A 14,388-nucleotide genomic window follows, 5' to 3' on the forward strand; every position below is an offset into this window, starting at 1 on the left:
CCTGCTTTGCTGCACAGCAGCAGCCCGGCAGCAGTCGGAAAATGCTTTTCGATTCCCAGTCATGGGAAAGACCAGGATTCCTTTCACCTCGAATGTAGCAAGGAATTTGCTTTGCTCTCGGTTTCCGACGGCGGTGGAAAAAAAGTTGCGACCACAACTTTTTGCACCCGTAGGTGCCTATCACACAGGATACGGATGATGATGATGCGAGAGCGGATAACTTCACAACTTTTTTTTTTTGCGAATCGTTTCCTCACTGAAATTTGCACTTGTTTCCCCGATAAAACCTCACGCACAGTAAGCAGCAACACACTGATTCGCCGTTGTCGTCAGCGCTAGGGCGCAGGCCGCTGCTGAAAACCAAGACGTCGTAGAACGGGGAAGCAACGAAGGTGTTGTCCCTTCCTTCTTCGAAAATGACACTTAATAACGAAACAAAAAAACACTTCTTCACACTTCAATGCAAAACAATTATCCACCTGACTGGTCAGAAGGCCCAGGAAAATGGATGGAAAACCACCAGACACTTTTCACGTCACACGAACAAAAAAAAGACAAAATCTGCTCAATCCGCGACTCTAATCAAACTGCACCGTCACAGAACAGACCAGACTGGCTGGAGGAGAATGTCATGTTTTTCACATGTTTCACGCAAAATGGAACCTTCGACTTGGACGTTGCTAGCACCGACAAAACTTTTCTTCCAACTGCTACCGATACTTACGACGACCCGCGGATGCAACGTATTTCGGACCGTAAAAATGGGCCCACGCCTTGCTTTGATCTGCACGATTTCACGGATTTTCCGCACAATTTTCCAGCTTGTTGTTTGCAAAGACTCCGACTGCGAACAAAAATTTTTCACTCGTCTCGTTCGTCTTCGACTCTAGATCTAGTGGCTGCCTAGCGCTGGCTGGCTGCTGCTTGAATGGCACGACGATGACACGAGCACACGCAAAGGGCGATCGCCTAAACTGAAAGTGTATTTGTGCGCATTCGTTCAGTTTTACTCACACTTCGGTCGCAATGTGAATGGTTGTGTGTGCACATTGCTGTCCTGCCAGCGTCGTGATGTTTTTGTGGTTTTCACGTGAGTAAAAGGGAGAGCAAACTATTTTTGTTTTGCTGCCACTGCTTTTTTGACAGTTCTTTGCACGATTTAGTGTAAGTGCGAGCAGCACGAGCACGCATTATAAAAAAAAATCTATTCTTCTTTTTCTTTAATGTTGACAACGCTGAAAGAAACATGGCAGTGTAACCAGAGATGCTGTATTGAAACAAACTGCAAACAACAGCAAATAGCAAACTACTTATTGCTGATTGCAAAAATATTTTACCATTCAAAGTGCGCAATCGCTCATAAAAGTGCTATTTTACAGTGAACCATTTCTATATCTTCGGCTTAATTTTCGTTATATTCCAATAATTTAATAATAAGCTCGTTCTGAACGAATTTAAAGTGAATTCTGAACGAATTTTTATGGTAAACAAACTTGACGCAGACAAAAGCTAACCAAAAAAGGACAATCGTTTAATTCCGTTCCGGTTCGCGAGTCCTCTCGTATACAAAACAAATTTAAATTTATTAAACAGATTTCACCTACCATTAATAACAACGATGCTTTATAGCCGGGGAAATTTTAAAGAAATTGTATTTACTTTCCACAAATACACTCAACCCCGCTTATATGAAAAAACACCTCGTTCCGATTAGGCGAATTCATTTTTATCTGAATATTTGGTAACTGTATTCATTTTCGCGTAGGTGCAAGGCATGCTATGAACTTATATCACGAAAACAAACGAAGATGCGCGAATAATTCAGAATTCAAAACTCTGAATTTTGAATTATTTCCTAACGTCCGGAACTGTAGAAGATCAATTCGCTGTTCAGATTAAAGAAGATCATTCCAGCAGAGATAGGGTGTATTTCTAAGTCCCGTCGTAGTAAGTAAAGTCACTCTAATTTTCATCATTTCTTGGATGAATTTAATGAATACTCCAAAAGTTCTTGTGGTGATTTGACTCAAACACACTTATCTTCCAATCAGTGTACTTTGAAATCACTAAAAAGCGATTATTATAGCATTTTATTCAAATTATGCAACTGACTTTATTTCTTAAATTCGTCGTACCGTTTTGAAATCCGTCCATCAAAATTTTTCATCGTCCGAACTAAAAATCACAACAATGTCTACAAAATAAGCGAGCATGTATTTGTGTAGGACGGCATGACAAATGTTATTCTGTAAAAATTTCTGCTGGTCATGCAAATTTTCCCGGCTGCAGAACAACGACAATGCGTTGCGGGAGTCATTTTCATTTATGAATGACAGAAATTGAAACGATTAGCCGACATTTTCTTCTTCGTCGCACGAAAAAACATTGAAAATTTGACTGGCAGGAGTTCTTAAATGAAAAAAAGCATTTAAATGGATCTCAGCTCACTTTGATTGAACGCGTATGATAGACAACAAACTAAAATATTAGGGAATAACTAGTTTTGGATTGTGTGGCATAAAAACGCTGATATTTTGAATAATTTGTGTTGGATAGGACGGGAATAGGCAATTATACGACGAAGCAGCAACATTCCCTACATGGGTATGAAGTAATTTGCGGTTTCGTCACTAACGAGAATGACATTAGCTGAGGCTCGTTTATGTAGGAGTGAGAGGGGAGCAAAGAGTGGAGGGGAAGATCCGGGAGTTTGAAATTTGATGTTGTTAACATTATTCCTACTGCAAACAGCTTTAGCGAGGGCCCCAGCTAATGTCAAAAAATCTTTATATGTGTGCGTGGTGGAATACTTCATCCGAAACTGAAAATGAAAACTTCGGAAAAATATGCAGATTGGCATCCCTGTTGACGAGCAGCGCGTGTGTCGTACACGCATGGAATCAAAATTTAAGAGACATTGACAGCTAAAACGTTCAATGAAATATTTCAGAGCTAACTGCGTTTCACAGAAAATCGGTACATGTTGATTTATTTCAAGCGACGACATTCAGGTTGCTGTACACGTTTTCATTTTTAAATGCATCGTTGTGAGCTATGAAAAATAATGTCTGTAATAATGAGCTGTTTCATCAAAAACGGAAATTTATCAAAAAGTTGCAGTAGAAATACAGGTGTTTAAAAAATATACTTACTATCTGAGAGAGATTCGCGAAGAGGAAAAATTCTAACGTCAAATGCAGCCAGTACGATCTGTCAAATGCAGCCAGTCGTTATCGTTGTCCCAAAATGGAAAAGTATTGTTAATTCTCATAAGTTTTCTGCCGGTGTTTTTGTGAAAAACATATTCGGAATTGAATTAGTCTTGTTTGTCTCAATTGTAAATTAACATTTTTGCAAAAACTGAAATGCCCGTGTGACAATTAACACCAAAATATGTTATTATAAAATGCACACTTCACACGTCCAATGAGATGTTCACGCACAAGTTTCATTTATTTGCCCGAAAATGAAAGCAAACGTAATAGGAAGAAGAAGAACAGCCAAAGCATAAGAAAAAGAAGACCGTCTCCGCGACTCTCTCTCAGCTTACTATTTGCTTATCTTTTCTTACCAATGGTTATTTGTAATATCTCTACTACAGATATCTTTGGAAGCCAATCTCTTAGTGCAGTAGCTAGAACTCACGCCTATTAAGGGCCAACTATAATCCTGCGTCAGTTGGGTATGAAATGGGGAAGGCAAATGAGGAGCGACCAATATAGCTCTAGCTATCCCAAGCCCCTACCTAGCGCCTCCACGTGGCCATACCCGGTAATGCTCTATTGAGTAGCCAAGCTAGGAGGTGCGATACTGGGTGGTTCCCGGCTGCATGATCCCAAAATCGAGGTTTTGGGCAGACGGCGGAGCCACACGACCTTGTTAATAGGTAAGCATAAATAAGTTATTTTAATTATTGTTTTCGTTTTAGCTTATGAAGCACCTCCTGCTATATAAAACTTTGGCCAATACAAGTGTTAATACTGCACATTGGATATTGGATTCCAGAAGAAATAATTATATTAATTATTAGAAGCACTTATGGAACTGCTGGACTGCTGGTGAGGTTGTTCTATTTTCATCCATATATACCACATTTCATAAATAAACTAGAATGGGGAAGAGGGAGGGATCATCAGAGCACTTGTTCGAAGCGGTGGGACTAGGGAGAGTGAAATAGTCAACTTTCTAGGGTTAATCTTGCCCCGATTAACAACACATCGTGGATAATGAGCGGGCTCTTCTCCCCACCTGCTGGAGTCATGTCTGCATTAAGACGGTTTATTCAACGATTGACTCAGGCGACTTAGCCCTTGGAAGGAGATTCTCTAAATCCCTGGTACGTGTAAGTGATGTTGCTTATCGATCAATTCCCTTTTGGCCCTTCATACAAGAGTTGGGAAGCATGACCAATCGTTGAATATCTTCAACTCTTTTTGACATGATAGGGTCATTGCTATGAACGGATGTTCTGCTAAGGCAGGTGGTAGTACCATATATTCATATTCATATTCAACTATAATGCTGCGTCAATGCGTCCGTCAGCGTTCTTACAGTCAAATAGCTTAACTGTCAAATTGGCGCTGACGGATGCATTGACGCAGCATTCTGTTCGGCCCTTTGCTCCGAGGACTCTGGTTCAAGTCCCAATCCCAATCCCTCAGATGTCACGTATGACTTAAGCTGTTAAATGCCAATAACAAAACTAAAACAAATAGATATTTTAGATTTTCGAAATACAAAGAGCAGGGTGTGTAGCGTGGTGTACCGTATAAAAAGAACTCGAAGGAAAAAATTACTCAATTTTTTTGAGTTCTACAATTAGATACAAAGAGTCTACAATTAGATTAACAATGGAATTTAGCAATAGAATTACTTAAAAAGACTTGGCACTGGTAGTAAGGATGGATATCCTCGTCTTCATCTTATCAATCTGGGAAAAAATGAAACACAAAATTGTCACCGCCCCCTCCACCCCGGTCTTAGGGTCAGGTCAATTTCAAACTTCGTTGACCAATATTATTGTTTTAAATCATTCTTTTTGAGTTTTTCGCGCGGGAATATTGTTTCAACCCCAATTTTTATCTGTTACTGTCAAATGCAGTTTTATTTACCCGGTATGAAAAGTTCTTAAGCTGAATTTTTCATATACCGGAGTAAAATTTTCGAGATGAAATGAGTCAATTGCAATTTATTTGGGATATACAGTCAGTCAAACAAGTGTTCGAACATCATCGAATAGTTTTTACTTTTGATAATGTTGTTCAGTATTTATGCAAAGAATGGTAATATTTATTTTTTTAAACAATGTTTAATTTCCGTTGTGAAGAAATAGACTCATTAGTTAGAATTTCCCAAAAGTGCAGTCAAAAAAGTATTTGGATAGACTATTAGATGAATTGGTAGAATTTTTCAAATATTCCTGTATAAATTGCTAACTATTACTCTTCAAGAGCTCTGTTTATTTCAATTTTATGAGAAATCGAATGATTGTTCATTTTAGTTTTGAAATTATCCCAAAAGATGTTCAATGAGGTTTACGTCACATCAGCAAGAAAATTAGCAATGATAAATTAAAATTCGCCAATGAATATTAATATTATTAAACCTGTTGGGTTAAATATGACATCTTTGGCTCCGACGGAAAAAGCGAAATACGGAATTGCAGCTGAAAGCAACAGTAAAACATGGTGGTTGGAGTCGTGTACTAGAACATTTTCTAAAACATTTACACTCTAATAAAATTTATAATCACCGGAAATAATCAAATTGTCAATACAACTGTTGGTTTCCTGCGTGTCAAACTCTTGGAATGCAAATATTTTCTTACCACAATCTCACCCCGATTAGCGCACGAGCCTACAGTGAAGATATCATTTTACAGTATCCCTCGTTATTTTTTTTCTCCAATAAAAGTCAACCAACTAACATCAAAGAATAGAAGCTCCAAGCTCACCCTACCCTTCCCGACAGCAAGCACCCTTCACTCTTAAGGGTTTAGGCCAACAATTGCTCATCGTCCGAAAGTGTCGAATTTCGTTTCCCGAGTGACTGGTTCGCCATTCACTGCTCCGACTTACCCGATACCCGATGGGCGACAAAATAAACGATTATCATATTACTTATTCAAATAGGTAAGCATCTTTGTTAACACCCAAAATATCTGATACTCTATCCATCACTCTCTATATTTATCTATTTACTCTATCACATTCCATGGACCAATTCATGATGATAATTCTTTACAGATTAAGACAGGCAGGCTTGATTTGCTCTTTTTACTTTATTTTTGCTCTTTTGACTACAGTGTCCCAGTCAAACAAAATTTGAAACAGTGATACATAGGCCAATTGTAGAGTTGATTATTATCTACAATATTGTTGAAGATAGTATAGTTTTACCTTTTATATTTATGGCGCTATGGGGTTGATACCCCGCTGGTAGCCAAAAGAGCATTCTTTTTGCTACCAATGGGATTGCAGCTCTGTAACGCTATAAATACAAAAGATTAGACTATACTTTCTTCAATAATATTGTAGATAATAAGTAACTCTACACTTGTTCTATAAATCACTTTTTCGAATTCTGTTTGACTGAGGCGCTGTAGTCAAAAGAGCAAAAAAGAAGTAAAAAGAGCAAATCAACCCTGCCTGAAGACAGGATTTTTATATTGGCGGGGGAGAAAAAAACCCAATTAACGCTCTCTTTGAAGGCTCTGCCCAACTAACGAAATTCTTCACTAAACGGGACTACGGGATTAGTGTGAACGAAGGAACTATTCCTGCAAGGAATTATAATTTGTTTGTAGAATTATTATTATTATTTGACGCTGCATTAAGCAGGGGACGAGATCACTGAAGCGGGTGAACTAGCACGAGCTCTCAAGGAGTAATGTAACGTGGTTGTTGGCACCAATGCCAACATGTGAAAGCGGGTGGGCGAGCGGTGCCTTCTTACCGCCATCACAGTAACAACAGGTGGATGGATTTGTGCCACACCACTGCGAAGGTTAGAGTCCAGAGGCGACACCGGAGAGGGTGGAAGGGTCACGCAAAACACTGAATCCTAGCCGGAACGGTTTACCGACTAGGGACGACGCCAAACTGGAATTCTTTCGGATGTCGGGAAAAGATCACTTTTGCTTAACACTATTTTTATTTAACTATACTTTTGCACAATGTGGCACATTCACTTAGTTCTAATCACTTGTTGTTACTATCACGGTGGTTAAATCGATGTTGTCTCTAAGACGGTTGAAATACTTCTCTGTTCTTTGCATTCTGTTAAACGCCCGTATTTATACTACACGGCGCGACATTCTGGTCATCTCGGGTAACTTCGGGAAGGTTCGACGAAATACATTGCTGGCATAGGAAAGAAGTTCCTAGAATGTTCGATGTACATTGCTAGCAGATGCAGGCAGCTTGGAGATGCTTTTCGAATCTTCGAAAGCACGAGTTTCATACGGTTGGCGGATTTTAGCGTTTGTTTCGCTGTCGCGAACAGTGGTGGAGACTATCGAGGCAGTTCGTCTGCGCAAGGGACCGGCGAGAACCCAGGTTGGTACTATGACTTCCAATGGTAGACGGAAATGCAGCCCTGGAAGTGGCTAAGCTAAAGGTGGGATGGTCCAAATGCTCACTGAGCGTCTTCCAGCAGCCGGAGATCTGCTGCCGATGTTTTGAGCGAGGGCACCAGTCCTGGAGTTGTAGGGGGACAGACAGAAGCTACCTGTGTAGGAGATGTGGCGGTGTTGACGCACGTACCATAGGGGTCGGATTCTGCTTGAGGCTCTGGCAAAATTCAACGTAGACCTGGCCAACGTCGGCATCATAGGTACCTTCAGTAGGAATAGTGCAGAGTCGTCGATGTGACATTCGGCAGTCCTGGTCTGATAGGAGACTGGAGGGTAGACAATGGCTACACTCACAGTGACCATCAGGCGGTCCGCTATGGGGTCGGTCAGATAATCAGGCGGCAGACGGCGGGTAGAGCCAACACTCCTGCCACCCGTGGATGCAAGACATCATACTTCGATTCCGAAGTACTTGTGGAAGCGATCCGAAGAGAGTGCGGTGATCGCGGTATGCCCGATCCGAATGCTGATCATTTGGTTGAGGTACAGTCGTGAGCGTGTGACATCACCATGCCGACCTATCGTAGGTAGGTCACCGGCTTACTGGGGGACAGAATAAATTGCGGAACTCCGCGGAGCGTGTTTTCGTGCGAAGTGAATTATGCAAAGAGCACATTCGGGCGAAGGCAGGCCAGAATGTCGAGTAGCACTTGTTGCTGCACGCGCAGCGCTTAAAAGTGGGATAAAAGCTAGCAAGCGAGCCTGATTTGAAAGGTTATGTGCTAGTGCCAAAGCGAACCAACTCGGGCCGCTGATTCGTCCCAATGCCGACGTTCCAGTATCTCAGACCATAGCGTAAGATCGTCGGCCTCCATGCCAAACGTCCAAAGTAACGTGGACGATGGCAGTTTAGAGGTAAGGGACGAAGCGACGGTTACGAACGAGGAACTCATTGAGATCGCTGTATCCCTAAAGGTATGCAAGGCACCGGGGCAGACGGAATCCCGAATATGGCCATTAAATCGACTATTCTAGAGGCTCATGGCAGTAATGAGTAGATGCCTGGAAGATGGCCACTTCACGGACAGATGGAAGCGACAGAACCTGGTCATATTGCCGAAGCTGGGAATACCTCCGGGAGTCCCCTCGTCATATAGGCCGATCTGTCTGCTCGATACTGCCGGCAAGGTGCTGCAGAAAGTTATGCTTAACAGACTAGTACAGTACATTGAGGGTACAAACGATCTATCAAGGAACCAATTCGGCTTCCGAAAAGGCAAATCTACGGTGAATGCCATCTTGTCTGTCACTAAGACAACTGAGGTGGCAATCCAGCGCAAGAGGACAGGTATCCGATCCGCTATTGCGCAGTTGTCATGCTCGACGTGAAAAATGCATTTAATAGCGCTAGCTGGGACTCCATAGCCAACTCGCTTCGGAACGTCCAATTGCCGGTATCGCTGTACAGGATTCTGGAAAATTATTTCCAGAATCGTGTGCTATGCTACAACACGGAGGAGTGTCAGAAGTGCGTTCCAATCACCGCAAGGGTTTCGCAAGGTTCCATACTGGGCCCGGTATTGTGGAACTTGATTGTCGGCTTTGCGGACGACGTTACCTTGGAAGTCTACGGTTGACGGCTGTCCACTTTATAAGCATTGTTTGAAGATTGGATGCGCTTTAGGAAACTGGTGCTAGCGCATCATAAAATGGAGGTTATCGTGGTGAACAACCGCAAGTCGGTGCAGCAAGCAAATACCCTAGTAGCACAGCTGTTACAAACAGGTAGTGGCATCCAATTTGTGACTTATTTTAGCCATAAATGAGTTGCTGCAACTAATAGTGCCAAATATGTGCTGCTTGGTCCCTAAAATTCCTAGGAGCCATGGTCGGCGACAACCTCAAGTTCGGGAGCCACGTCGACTATGCCTGCAAGAAGGCTTCCACAGCTATTTCGGCATTGTCTCGTATGATGTCTAATAGCTCTGCGGTATATGGTAGCAAGCGAAGGCTATTAGCCAACGTGGTCCAGTCCATACTCAGGTGCTTGTGCTTAAGAGTGGCGAGTGCGTATCGAACAGTTTCTCATAACGCAATCTACGTCTTAGCGGGTATGATGCCTATTGGCATAATCATCAGCGAGGATGTAGAGTGCTTCAACCAACATGGAACTAGAGGCATACAGAGTACCACAAGATCGACCTCGATGGTCACATGGCAGTGGGCATAGTCTAATTCGACAAAACGCCGGTGGACACATCGACTTATCCCGGAAGTATCCGGGTGGGTCAACAGGCGCCAGGGCGAAGTCAACTTCCACCTGATACAGATTCTGTCAGGATTAAATTACTATCTAAAACTACCAGGATTCTGGTAGTTTTAGATAGTAATGAGTCATGGACGTTGAGAGAAGCAGATCGGCGTATACTTGGTGTATTTGAACGAAAAATTTTGGCGGCAAGAGAGAAAACGGCGAATGGTGAAGACACATGGACCACGAGGAGTTGTATACATGGTGTTCAATAAGTTCGAATACACTTTAAAAATGTGTTTAAAAAATGAAAATACAAGATATTCTTTTCTGAGTCAATTTTTATTGAAGCAGTGTTTATTGAGAACCTTTACGACATATTTGGTAGAAGCACACCCCCCCCCCCCCCCACCCGCTTTGTGCTTTATGACGAGCTTGAAACGTTTCTCAAAAGAGTCACTCGCGACACACACCTGGTCCATGGGCATCTCGTCTCAGATCTTGGAAATGAGCATCCTAAATTGGTCCATAGTGCTAACTTTATGTTCGCTCTGCTTGGCCAGCATGTACGACCATACATAAAAGTCCAGGGGACTAAGATCCGGGGAGCCGGGACACCACGACACCACGTTTGGACGTTATTCGCCTAGTGGACCGGTGCACCGTCCTGTTGAAAGACGTAATGATCTTTCTCGTAGAGGTCACGATCGAAGTGCCGGGGTCACAACCTTCTCCAGAACCTCGGTCTGATAGTACGCGGCGTTGGTTTTCACGTTTTTCTCGATAAAGACCAGTGGAAGCTTCTCACGCTTGGATACGGCCCCCAAACCATCCACGACGCGACGCTCTGGAACCGCGGGATGTTTATGTGGTACGGGAGATGCTGGTCAACGCCGGCGCCCACAGTCGCTCATTTTGGACATTGTGCAGCTGTAGCAAGATGAAGAGTTTCACAACAGAAAACACTGCCCTCGCCACCCGGATCTAGCACGGTCCTTGGCCGAGCCCGTCTCCCGGTACCGACGGATGGTGTTATAGATGAAATTCCGCTTCACCCCGTGGGATTTCAACCGCCGAAATATGTTGCCGGGTCGCTCACCTCTCGCAAACAACTTTACTATGACGTTGCGGTACTCCTTCATCGCGCGCGGTATACAAATAACAAATGACATCAAGTGAACACCTTGCGCGTCGGGTAGCCTATATATAAGGCTAAAGCTGACACCAATACCAATATCAAGCGACGGCGGTTACAGCGGGTTGGACATGTACCCCGAAAGCCAGAAGAAAGGTCAGCGAAAATAATGTTCAGCAGAGAACCTGGGCGAGGTCGTCGGCTTGCAGGTAGACCTCGCACTTGTTGTCTCTGTGTGTGTGTGTGTGTGTGTGTGTGTGTGTGTGTGTGTGTGTGTGTGTGTGTGTGTGTGTGTGTGTGTGTGTGTGTGTGTGTGTGTGTGTGTGTGTGTGTGTGTGTGTGTGTGTGTGTGTGTGTGTGTGTGTGTGTGTGTGTGTGTGTGTGTGTGTGTGTGTGTGTGTGTGTGTGTGTGTGTGTGTGTGTGTGTGTGTGTGTGTGTGTGTGTGTGTGTGTGTGTGTGTGTGTGTGTGTGTGTGTGTGTGTGTGTGTGTGTGTGTGTGTGTGTGTGTGTGTGTGTGTGTGTGTGTGTGTGTCTGTGTCTGTGTGTGTGTGTGTGTGTGTGTGTGAGTGTGTGACTGGACACTGGTGATCAAAAACCGAGAATCCTGGAAATCACTAATACATTCGGCTAGGAGCCGCTAATAAGGATTGTCAGATTGTAAAGGTGAACCTTTACGTCCCCGATACAACGGATATTCCGGGATGTCCAGATCGGGTCAAAATACTTCCAAAAGTCCACCCAAGAGCTCGCATTGAAAAATCTTTTGATTTGATACCCCATTTGCCATATTACTGAAGAGAATTCAAAGTGACCAATTTTCAGTTCCGGTAGAACCGATACCGGATGTTCAGGAGTGTGGGAGATGAACTTGCGCTCTACAGGATAGTGTAAGATTCATTCTTATTTACCACAAATGAAATGGATAACTTTTGCGCACTCTGTTAAGCAGATTTCAGAGTTTTATTTCTCATGCTACTCAGGACGTGAAAAATAATCCCACTGCGATCTGAAATATCTCCGTGAAAATGGAACCAAAATTTATTAACTTATTTTTTCATTAAAGGCCAATCTAATGTGGTTCTTTTAAAACTAATTGCGCAAAAATCGAATGAAAATAACTGGAGATAGAGCTAAAAGTGTAACTGCAAGTACCATCATTTTTAATGTCGGGGACGTAAAGGTTAAAGTAAAGTAAGTATTAGAGCTTATAGCCTATCATTTTTCATGACGTTTATATTTTTAGATTTTTTTTGGAATGGCACTCTACCTTTGTCACCTTCCTGTAAGACGTAACATGTTACTCTTTTTTGAATAAATTGACGAATAGAAGGGAAAATATTAATTTATTTTCTTTATCAAAAGTCTAAAACATTTTTATGGTTCTCTACGCGCACTAAAAACGATTAAGTTTTACTCGGGCATCCGAGTTAGGGGAAATCGAGTACTCGAGCAGTTCAGGGGAAACTGCTGTCCGGTTTTGGGGCATGCGCTTTAACAAATATCTTGACACTAAGCATTAGAGCATATGATTATATCCTTGTGTAATGACGATTTGCAGTTTTGCTTGCAGCTGTGGCCTCTTCCAATTATAATAGTTGTTATTGAATAACAACAACGTAAAAAATGATCAATAATATGATACAATATAAAACTTAACTTTTATGTGCACTATCCCAATATATTTGCATTCCCGTATTTTCATATTATAAATTAATAATATAATATTCCGCAAGTAAAGAACTTTTCGAAAAAGTCTACAATTTTCGGAAAAACTATCTCTTCTGTAACATGTCTCTGAGCGCTTCAACATTCAGCTGCCATGAAAATCAATTATTTCGGTACACTTTGCCGGGCACCTGATTATCCGGGTAAACCCAAACGACAGTTCGGTGTTAATGTTTTACAATACCTCAAAAGCTGACTATTCTTCCGATTACACACTTTTCAATGTTGTTGTGCAACAGTGAACGAATAGACGAAATAAATTCATTGTGAGAATTGGGCAGAAAGCTTTTTCCAAATTGATTTGAACCATGTTGTTTTCTTGGTGTTATTCAGAGAATTTAAATATTTTAAGAGCTTTTGTATCACAGATATGACAGCAAAAAAAAAACAAAGGCATTTTTTTCTGTTCAAAGCCGCAATGGCCGTCCGGTAGAAAATGCTCGATTATGGTTCACCACCATAACGGGCGGATACTCCGTCGGTCGTAACGTAATCTCAATAACAAAAGCGGGTTATTCTCAATAATGCCTTGTCTTGTCGAGCTGGAGCTCGTGTGACAAAAGCTGCGGTAAATACTGCTGCTGCTACTGCTGCATCAGTTCAGTTCAGTATGTATAGTAAAGTGCTCTGAAAATGCAAATTCAGCGAGCTTTCACTGTGCTGCACCAACCCTACCGGATGTCGCCGGATTCCAGCAGCAGCAAAGCGTACAGACAATTTTCCTTGGCTTTGGCTTTGTGTTCCCTTCTGTTTATTTCTTGCAAGAGATGAACCTTATGGCCTCGTAAAATGTGCATTAAATTAACATATTCATTTGCTCCGATTCATAATTGTCTCCGCAGCTGCTATGCTGCTTCTTCGGTCACCGCAGCTTGGTGGGTTCTGAACCGAACCGGACGGTAGGATTGGCTGGATTGGATTTGATTGACTGCAATTTATCCGATGGTCGTTCTTGGGGGACTAACTTTGCGGAATTTTTAGTGAACTAGTGAACCGGCTGTCCGGGTTGTAATCCAATCACATGTAAGTTAGGACAATTATTAGCCGCTTTTTCGATCCGAACGGGTCTTCCGTGTCCATCGGCACGTCCAGCAGCAGCAGCAGCGGGACCGAACCGTGATAAAATCTCATAATTTTCGTAATCATATCGACAAGCTTCGCAAGAAATTATCTGCTCGTCAACTCGTGCGTCGTCGCTCGTTGAGCTGCACATTACACGTTCCTTCGAGGCTGGACTCCATCCTAGCATCATCCCGAACCGGATTATGTGGGACAGCCAATATGATGATGTGTCGACGTTAATCTGCAGGATTTCCAGCAGCTGTCGACGTTCGGTTCGGTTCGCTGGGTCGTCGGTTCGTTGTTGGTTAGCAAAAGTAGCAGCAGCCAGAACCCATTAGTGATGCGTGACATTCGGCGACATGTGACTTTCTCTCCTCCGGAGTTGCACTTGCCTGCTGAACCGACCGGGCGGTGGTGGTGGTACGGTGCGGGATTCTGAACACGTTCCCAATTTGGAGCTATACGGATCCATTCGGGCCCTGCCCTGGTGGGACAGATGCTGCCGTCACCACTAATGGGTGTTTCTAAGGTGTTAGGTTTACTTCTTTCCGACCGAGTGTGGGAGGGGAAAAGATGGGAAACGATGTTGTTTTATTGGAGCGAATCCGACGGGATGTGCGATGTGGAAATGCGAGATAATT

At 42.8% G+C, this 14,388-nt stretch overlaps 1 protein-coding gene across 2 annotated transcripts in view; it reads right to left on the reverse strand.

Moving 5' to 3' along the window:
• The window catches only part of LOC128743265 (rho GTPase-activating protein 190), an 88,034-nt gene extending 87,194 nt beyond the window's left edge, over positions 1 to 840 (reverse strand). For both annotated transcript variants that reach the window (XM_053839924.1, XM_053839848.1), the window contains exon 1: positions 725 to 840. The gene's annotated coding sequence lies outside the window, so the exon portion shown is untranslated. The remainder of the gene's footprint in view (positions 1 to 724) is intronic.
• Positions 841 to 14,388: the final 13,548 nt, after the last annotated feature.

This window comes from Sabethes cyaneus, chromosome 1 (genome assembly GCF_943734655.1).
Source record: "Sabethes cyaneus chromosome 1, idSabCyanKW18_F2, whole genome shotgun sequence".
Classification (NCBI taxonomy): domain Eukaryota; kingdom Metazoa; phylum Arthropoda; class Insecta; order Diptera; family Culicidae; genus Sabethes; species Sabethes cyaneus.